Raw genomic sequence first — 10242 nt, 5'->3', positions numbered from 1 at the left:
GACCTATGTCGTTCACCGACTACAGTCCTTCCAATCTCCGTCGCTAGCCGACTACGGTCCTCCTGTCTTACGTCGCCTACCGACTATAGTCCTTTCGACCTCCGTCGCTAGATAACGGTCTTTATGACCTCCGTCGCCCGCCAACTACGGTTCTTTTAACCTCCTTCACTAGACTATTGTCCTTCTGAACAAACGAACACGTCAACAATGAATCTTTGTATTCCTACCATGTAATGCACTCAATTTTTAAAAAGAAAACTTTTCGTAATATATAGATATATAATATTATTTTTAAAATATTTAATTATTTTTGTACTGTATTTGCCCCCCTCAAAATGGCACGTGATCTTCGTACAACGTTGAGACATTAAACTTAATATTTCTCTACCGCCACAAATAGTACAAAACGCAACAAAACTCATCATATGAAAAAAAAAATTGCTTTGTGATATTATGATGCGATCTGCATAAAGATGGACTTTGAGTATGTTAGAATTTATGCTTAGATTAGTGATATCATTTATGAGTTAATCTCAACAACAATTTAAAACATTCAAGTTCATTTTTATGCAAATTGTGGGTAATTTTTATCTCAATATATAACTAATTATAAAAATTATAAATATGCAATATATTAAATACATAATATTTTTTTAATTTTCAAATGCGTAGATCTTAAATTTTTGAAAACAAAACCTCAACCGAACGATGCGATTCTTATTTACACGTGCAAATCACGTGCCATTAATTTTCACTATAAATAGCTTGGGATAACTGCAAGCAACTCAGACAAGGATGAAAACCTAGCCGCATCCATTCTTTCTCATGGGAGAGGAGACGAGGCTTCGAGCTTTGCTGATGCGAGTCAGTTGTGCGTATCAGTGCATTGTTCTTTTTTAACTTTAAGTAGAGATTTATATATGATAAAAATCGGGTTTTGTTTTCCTTCTTTCGTAAATCTGTAATTTACTGAGGACCTTATTTTATTCTTTGTTCTCCAGGGATCTAAGCCTTAGTTGAAAGATGTAGCCTAGTAGTTTAGAATTGCAGGAATTGACATCTAGATGTGCCGAATTTTACAAGAAATGACAATCTTTTGGTAAGTTTCTATATTCTGATTTGTTAATTATCCACCACCTCAAAAATCAATTATTTCCGTCCTGTTTTCTTTCTACTGTGCACTGTTTTCCCCTCTTACATGTACAAATTTTATAGAGTTAGTTATTCATGTAATGTGTATCAATGAACTTAGAATTATGAACACACAACCCTAACTTTGGATTACTCCAAAGAGTGACAGGCGGAATCCCTTGGCTGCTTTAAGTAATGGCATCGGCTGCTTGTATTCTCGTTGGCTTTCTGTTTACAGTTCAACTGGCTTCTTCGGTAACAGTTCTGGCACTCCGGTCTTTTACTGAAGCAAAAAAGGTGGTTTCCCTTTTCTGTTTTTTTTTTTCTAGGTCTGTGTTTTCCCTTTTCTTTGCTACTTCAAGTACTAATTTTTAGGTAGATGTATTTTGATTTCGTTTCTACTTTTAAAATGGAGTGTAGTTTCAGAGGATGCTTGCAATGTCATCTACAAATTGAGAAGGAAAAGGCTTCTACAATTGCAAATTGTGTAAAGAGAATTCCATGATAGAGTGTTCTCCTTATATGACCCAATAGCCATTAATCCATGCCTTTGCGCTACAGTCGATGGGAATAGGATGCATCTTGTAGTGTTTCCAACTTAAATTTATAGAATTATTTTTTCTATTCATTCTTATTGAGAGCATAATGAAGGTTTTTCATTGAGCCAGGGTACAACTCTATCTATATTGTTTGGGGGATGATATACACCTGAAATCAGCTAGGGTATGTATAATTTTATGCGAAAATATCAAATTTTGATGCTGATTATAAATCTTATGTGGCCCAATGTTCACCACGATTTTGTTTGTATTACTCTATTTTTTATTTAAGCTCTCAAATCTAATTTGAATTCTGTAAATCCAATAACCCTTTTATTTCTTTTTCCAAATAATATTAATTTTATGTGATTTTGTTATCGTTTTTTATTTAAATTCATATCTACCATCCTATTATTTTTTAATAAATTTTCATATTTGTTAAATCTTTAATCCTGAAAATAACTACAGAATATTTTATCAGGATTTTTCCTACATCTATCATGCCAAACAATTTTCATTTTTTAGCACTCTCAAGATTTACCAAACTCGGATTTTAAGGATTTACTAAACCCTACTTATAGCCAAACAACCCCTTGGGGTTTAAATAAGTTTATGGGCTCCTTAAAGGGGAGAGCTTTTAAAGGAAACTTCATAGCTCTAAAAAGCCCGCAGGTTCTCTGCGGCTGCCCGATCAATAGGAGCCCAAGAGAAAAGCGTTGATGGTCTCATAGTACGGGCTTACTCTATCTAAGGGTTTTGGGACTCTTGACTCTGACCTTGGATTCTTCTTGCAGGCCTGCCTCCAATGACCATCACATTATAATCAGCTCAGTGAAATGAATTTTCACATCTTTTTTGTGTTTTTTTTTTATTTTTCATGTTTCTTTATTGTGCATGATTTTTAGTAATCCATATTTTGTAGTTTTATGATTTTGAGTTTAAACTTCGTTGATTGTTTAGGATTAATTTTAAAAAGTAGTTTAATTAGAGATTAATTAAGCAAAAAAAATTGATTATAAATAAATTTTAAAAGGAACTAAAACATTAAAGTATTTGATGTTTTCTTAGAAAGCGTCAAATTATTTGGTTTTTTTTTAAGAAAAACACCAAATAGTATGGCTTTTTCTTTAGAAAAGGCCAAATAATTTAGTTTTTTCAAGATTTAAAATTGCTCAAATTAGTATCGAGGCATGTTTTATTCGTGAGGCTAGGCCCTTCAAAATAAAATAATTGTGTTGAGTCAAAATAAAGACCAAAAGTGATTTTGTATATAATACTCAAATAATATATTAAATGATGATATATTAACTTTCTATTCAACTATGGATTAACAAATTAGCATAAATATGAGATAAAAAATTGCATAAGATGTAAAGTGACAAGTGAGAAATTGCGTGAAATAAAATTGAATTCTAAATATTACATGCGCAAAATAATATTAAATATATAAATTTTATAAAAAATATTATATAACATCATGTTCAACTCCAAATTCTTTCTTTTTCAGTTCCTACTCATTCATATTTAATTTCTAAAAAAAGCTGAATAATTGAGAAAAACTAAACAAACTAATCTCTCTTTTGCCTCATACTGCGGAGTGCAATGCTCTAAGATAGGGGAAAGAAGGGCATTACCTATAAGACATCTCCCAAAAACTTAGTCAATTAAAATAGAGACAACAAAGAGAAAAAATATTGATATATAGCAATCTTATAGCTGATTTTTTGTGCGTGGAAGATTAATAACAAGGAATATGGTTTCAAAGCAGAGCCTAAAAAACGATTAAATCCTATTCTTCTTGGAAGTTGAAATTTTGCAAATTGCCATAAATGTTTTTTGGATTTTGAATTGGGTAACTTGGGAAACACTTGAGAGGGTCTAAATATTTGTTGAGTTGTGATTAAAATCCTTTGAAATTAATTCCTCTTTTACTAAGCATCTACCTAAATGTAATTTGATTAATCACTTCAACGACTAATTCAAACTTGCTATTTCCTGACAAATAATATTTACAGATTCTTAATAGGGATTAAAGGAGACGCGTTAAACCCATTAAGAGGCCCTTAAAAACCTGTTGGAGGTCTGCTAATAAATGGATTTGGAGATCAAAAGTTCTGCTGCTTAGCAGAGCAAGCACATAAAAGTTGAGGCAAGCTAACTTTGTGGAGTTCCATTAAACCTTGAACGAAGATCTTGAAGTGCCATAATAGAAATTAAGAAGATTTAAGCCAAATTAATTGAATTCATTTTTGAAAAATAAGACCGGTTTATATTCTTAAATATTATTAAGTTAGCATAAAAATTGTTTAAGCATTTTAAAATAATTTCTAATTTTATGTATACATACATAGCAATGTATTTAGCTTGATTTAGACAAGACTTTAAGAAATTGAAATAATGCTTGAGTTTCTTTTCTAAATGAAGAATAATAAATATTTTTTAGTTCTAAGGTGATCTTTATATGTACTTTTTGCTCCTAATGACTTGTGATCCTACATAAAGTTTAATGAATGAATTAGACTTATTTTCAAATATTATTTGTTATCATCAAAATTGTGTAAGTCATAGTTGGGGTCTTAAGGTTAACAATGTCTATTTGGGAAACACCTTTAAAGGTGGGAATATAATTAGATATTATAGATAAATTATGACATTTATTTCAAGGATTTGTTCATATTAAGCTCAATTTTTAATTAATTATAATTGTTAAAGAACTTGGTAGCTATTCATTCACTTTCTTTTCTTCTTTATACTCCTGATTTAGTTTTTTGTTTTCTTTTTCTTATGATCTGTTGTTAAAGTTGAGCTTTTGAATACATGATATGAGGGGTTATAAGAAGGATGACTTCTTATGGTTAAGTTGTTGATTAAAAATGCTTGGGGTCAAGAATTACTACTTAGTCATGTTTATTTCAAGTTGATGAAACTATTTTCCGTATTTGTTGATTCACCTCTTTATTCCACTACTAATTTACATTCAATTAGTTGTAAAATACCATGAACTCTTTTGATTCCTTTGTTAAATTTATATTATACCAGAAAATTTGAATGGGTCATTGATGCTTGTATTTAACATGTTGAAAGATTACTATGTTCTATTTATATGATAATTATAATGTTTTTTTTTTTTTGCTTTAAGATTTATTTCTTATATTGTTGAGTTTTTAATTAATTATTCATTATTTTTAATGTTTCTTGTGATTTTTTTTTCATTTTTATTCATTTTTAAAATAACGTTCGCAACACCATAAGTTATAGATGACTTCACGAGACTTGTTCTATTTGCTATTTCTCCTCTAGATTTTTGTGCTATGGTGTGCAATTTAGTGTTAAGAGTTCAATTCTAAGTCTAAAAAACAGGTGAAACTATATCTTTCAATTCTATCCACATAAGATTTTATGTTTTTGTTATAAATATTTTCAATCAGTTCCATAAAATTCTTTATCCTTAAATTTGAATTATTAGGAATAGAATATATAAGCCATAACATGTTGGCATAAGTCATGTTGTTAGATCCATGTAGTGCTTATGTGCATTGCACGATTCAACCAACTCAAACATCTCAATTGATAATGTTAGAGGTGTCTTTGTATTGTCTGTTTTTTCATGATAGTAGAAGGGTGTTGGATCATACAGAGCAAAGTAGATTTTCTAACTCAAACTTATTCTACAGTTCATATATAACTTAACCTACATTATTAAGACCTCATGATGTTTACAACAACAACAATATCAAGTTTTTATTCCACTACGTGGGCTCGAGAAAAAAAAACCCATGATGTTTATCAAAAGAGAGAAAAATTCGCCCTTCAGTGGAGTTGCCTTACCTCTATTATTTGGGATGACCATTAAGTGTTGAACTCTCAATTTAACCAGTTCAATTTGGTTCAGAATGCTAAAACCTAAATCTCATTACATCTCTAGAAGTGTTAATAAAAGATTACCCTGCTCCTTGTTCTTATTCACTCTTGTTTAGCCAACTTGCCTGTTACAAATAACCAAAACCCAAAGGCCAGGAATACAAATAATCCTATGATCTCTGAATTAAGAGATATGCATGTAGATTATCTTCGCCGTTGTTCCTTAACATAATAAAAATCCTCTATTTAGCTCTCTTGTACTGGGCCTTGGTTATAACCATGGAAATTTGAGAAATCTAAGATTAGAGTTCACTAGTTGAGTCCAAAAATTTAAGCTAGGTGCATTATCCAAAATCCAATGGTTCATGGTAACATGAATTCCATGTTAAATAACTTATCTTGCTGGCTTCTATGCCACAATGCTCCTTAGTTTGAACCTGGTTTAAGCAAATATCCTCTATTTAGCTCTCTTGTACTGGGCCTTGGTTATAACCCTGGAAATTTGAAAAATCTATGATTACAGCACACTAGTTGAGTCCAAAATTTAAGCTAGGTGAAGTTGACGAAAATCCAAAAGTTCATGGTAACATGAATTCCATGTTACAGAACTTATCTTGCTGGCTTCTATGCCACAATGCTCCGTAGTTGAGAACCTGGTTTAAGCAAATATTGGTTGCATTCAAATTACTGAACTCTAAATTCAGACATCCCCGTTGTGAAAAAGTAGAACTTTTGTTACTTATCGCATTGGACACAAATCAATAATGATATGAACTCTTTAAGATAAACATGAAGGTAATATGTAAAATTTTCATTGCAATTATGTTATAAATAATGAAGTATAATTGCAGTGAAAAAAATATTATATTTGAAGCTTTAGTTGCAAAAAGAAAGATAAACACCACTGCTTTGCTAAATCCATACAACTTGAGTGAACTAGGGACGTTACGTGTAAAGTGTAAAATATGCATTGTACAGTGATTAGGACCATGAGATGACGTATTATGCAATATCATTAAATGTTTATCATATAAGATTAGGTGAAGGATGCTTATGAGATAATGATTTTGTGCTTTTGAAGACGATAAAGATAATTGGCGTAAAAAAATATAGTTGTTTTTTTTTTTCGAATTGAAGAGTTGTCAACCAATTTGGAGATAGGCTTACCACATTTTAGAGAAACCCAACCAGAATAGCTAGGATTCAACCAAATAGGAGAGGATCAGGAAAGATGGTAGTGGGCTTTGTTATGAGTTGATCTTAGGTGGTAAATTTGAATGGATTCAAGAATACCTAATGAATGGATCCTTGATACTTTCTAGGATTTTGTTGTTAGGTGCAACAATTGAATGTTTATGATATTTGGCCGGATATTATGTGACATCATGAATATTAAGAGGGTCGGGAGTGATTAATAGGGACATCTTGGACATGGAATGGCTCCTAATAATAGACTTCTAGGATTATAGATTTTTTTGATGAGGAGGAATGAATGAACAGAATCTTACATCAAAAGAATAGTAAATGATATTGGGTAAAAGAGATAATTAGATAAAATATGTGGCCCCTTTTAGCTTAATAGGAACCTTCATGAGATGAATGGTCTCAATGGAAGCTATACCAAAAAAAGAAAAAAAAGGGGAAATTTTGTGTTGTTAAGCATGATATTTCATTGATTGGGATAAAACAAACACGCATAGCCGACTGGTTCATTGCATATTGTTATAGTATAATGGGGGGACTCTTAAAGAAAAAATGAATATAAGATTTTCAAGTGGATTTATAGAATGAATAGCTTGGCTAACTTGCTTAGTGGTGCTCTTGCCAGGGGGTCAACTATTTGCCCAAGCGATGGAATTCTTGGAAGGCATTAAGATCCTGGTTGGTAGTTTTGGCAATTTGGCTTTCTTTTGATTAAGTGGATGATTTACCTAATCGATTATTCCACAAGCTTCTCCTGTGGATGATTTACCTGATCGATTATAATACATAGTTTATGTTTCAAGCTGGTTAATTTAATGTTTCCATATTTTGCAAGACTAAACTATCGTACCTTCTCTCTTATTAATCTATCTAATAAATGACAGTCTTTTAATTATTAGGATGACCGTCTAGGAGATTGCTTCTAGGAGTAGCACACTTATGTTATGAATGAGTTTCGATAAGTAATGATGACATGAATATGATGAATGCATGAATGATGAAAGGAAAATTATGCAACAGTACATAAAATGATTTGAATGTTAGGCTGATGAGTTAGATCTAAAGAATCTCATGAATAATGTCTTTTAAGAATCAATAGATACCAGAGCATAACTTTGGAATACTAAAAATAGAAAAATCCAACTCCTTTTTTAAGGGAGTGGTGCCTCATGAGCCCCTTCAAAGAAAAGGTGTTCAATAATGATGTGGTAATACACGAGTCACAAGTGTCAGCGTGTCAGTTCCTAGGAGCTGGTTTTGACTTGGTTAGAGTATCTCGTACTAGAATCTTAGCCCATATACATATCCAATCAACCTTAGGGCTACAAATGAATTTGAGTGTTTGACTAGCTACTCGTGGTTTGGCTCGAGAAGAGCTCATTCATATTTGTTTGATAAGTAAACAAACAAGCTTGAAATCTTTTGATAAATGTTCGATAACTAAATAAACGAGCTTGAATAACTTGATGTTCGGTTCATTTATATTTATGAACAATATCATTTAACGCTCGCGAACAAGCTCGATTAGAGCTCGACTAAGAAGCTCTATTATAACTATATTAGAGTTTAAAAAAGCTCGCGAACAAGCTCGATTAGAGCTCGACTAAGAAGCTCTATTATAACTATACTAGAGTTTAAAAAAATATCTATTGTTAAATTTAATATTTTAATAATTAATTTTACTAATCATGTCTAAAATTGTTTAATAATTTATTTTTTCTTTTTGCATCCGCTTAAAATCGCAAACAACCCGCTCTCTAAATAAATATAAGATGAGTCATATATTGTTTGTTTGTGAACGAACTCATTTTTTAGCTCAAAAACACTAATTAGATATGTTCATGAACGGGCTTATTTCGCTAGATACGTTCACGAACAAGCTCGATGTAATTGTTTATTAGAAAGCTCGATAAGAATCGTTTATTAAGTTATTGCATATCTAGAAGTAGAGCTCATTTATAGCTCAATAAGGGATAAGGCTCGTTTGTTTAAAACTCAATAAGCATTAACCAAACATGAACACCCATTAATTTATACGGACAAAGCTTGAACACAAACAAGAAAGCTCGAATAAAACTCGAACCGAACTTGAACAAGCTGATAATAAACAAACTCAAACATGAACACATGCATACTTAGCTCGACTCGTTTGCTGCCCTAACCTTAGTCCTTAGTTCCAATATAGAAAGGTAAGAAAGACATCAATAATTAGATTTATCCATCTCCTTTTCGTCAGTTTTTTACAAAACGGCAAGAAATTACATAAAAAACTAGAGCCTTTTCATTCGCATCTGCCTTTGTTGTTAGGCCAGCACTTCATTTAGAAAGCAGGACTTAGGTTTTCCATCAAAGTAGCAAACAAAGACTGGTATGAAGCATTTTATGATATATTGAGAGATTGTGATAAAGAATGATGAATTGTACAGTGTTTTCATGCTTGAATTTTAACAGTATATGAAAATCAACTGGCTGGTGATTCCTGTTTACAGTATACCAAATAAATCCTCAGAATGATCACGTATTCACTTTTTTTAGCTCATATTTTAATTTTCGTTCAAGATATATTTTAATGTTATACACATTTTCATTGAACTTTTCTTATAATTTATTATAGTTATCTTCAGGTGATGAGTAAGCATGTTGAAGGAAAAGGAATTATACACCGACTGGGCTGTGTCATGAACATCTTGCTTTCGTTTCTTCTATTATTAGCGTGACAGCCCGGTTCAGACAGGCAGATTTGGGGTTCTGATGATAGTAAAGCTATATCTTTGTAAAATTGAATTTAGCTTTCAAAAAAATATTTTTTTTTTAAAAAAACTTAAAAATGAAGCTAAGTCTTTTAACGGTGGGGACTATTTTGCATATTATAAAAAACTTCAGAGGAATTAATTAGTTATGCTTGTCTTTAAATTTATGCTACACGCATTTGTGAATAATTGGGGATAATTCAATCATTGAGATGAAAGAGATTCATGATAAAGCTTCATAAACCGATTGCATATCTCTCTCTTTCTCTATGTCATGCTGACGAACTGGCATGCTATTGTCTTATCTCTAAAGAACAGGCATATCTATTTTTCTTTCTTTACTTGGCATTCTCTCTCTAGATTCTCTCTCTTAATTATGAGGGCTACAAGGAAGGGATAATTTCCTTGCGAAACAATGTGTTAGAAGATAGTTTTAGATGGAAAAATAGGTGAATTAAAATGCTATTAGATGTTAAGTAGGACAGATTTAGGAATATTTTTGTTTTTTTTATTTTTAAGAATATATTTATTTAGTTTAATCTTCAATTATTTTATGTTTTATTTTAAAATAAGTCCAGTGTTTATATATTAAAAAAAAAACTAAAAAAAAAAATATTGAGATGCTTGGGGTGTTAAAGAAAAATTCTCTATTATTTGCTGTCATTGTAGTTGTTGGCCCTTGGTTGTTAGCATCATCATTGATCATCTCTATTATCATCATTTTGTTGCTTGTCATTAGTGTTTTGTTGGAGAATGCT

The 10242-nt window shown here is 31.3% G+C and overlaps 1 long non-coding RNA gene across 5 annotated transcripts; it reads left to right on the top strand.

Moving 5' to 3' along the window:
- The first annotated feature begins 787 nt into the window (after positions 1–787).
- On the top strand, positions 788–9543 carry LOC110097177. 5 transcript variants are annotated; one of them, XR_002303176.2, is made up of 6 exons: positions 788–871; positions 1002–1099; positions 1293–1428; positions 1552–1715; positions 1800–1854; positions 9359–9543. It is a non-coding gene; the product is annotated as an uncharacterized LOC110097177 (long non-coding RNA). The 5 variants fall into 5 exon arrangements; XR_002303175.2 differs by having other exon boundaries at positions 9349–9543; XR_002303174.2 differs by having other exon boundaries at positions 1552–1854.
- Positions 9544–10242: the final 699 nt, after the last annotated feature.

This window comes from Dendrobium catenatum, unplaced genomic scaffold (assembly GCF_001605985.2).
Source record: "Dendrobium catenatum unplaced genomic scaffold, ASM160598v2 fragScaff_scaffold_188, whole genome shotgun sequence".
NCBI lineage: Eukaryota > Viridiplantae > Streptophyta > Magnoliopsida > Asparagales > Orchidaceae > Dendrobium > Dendrobium catenatum.
Note: the sequence above shows the minus strand (reverse complement) of the source record. Positions and strands in the feature narration are given on the sequence as shown.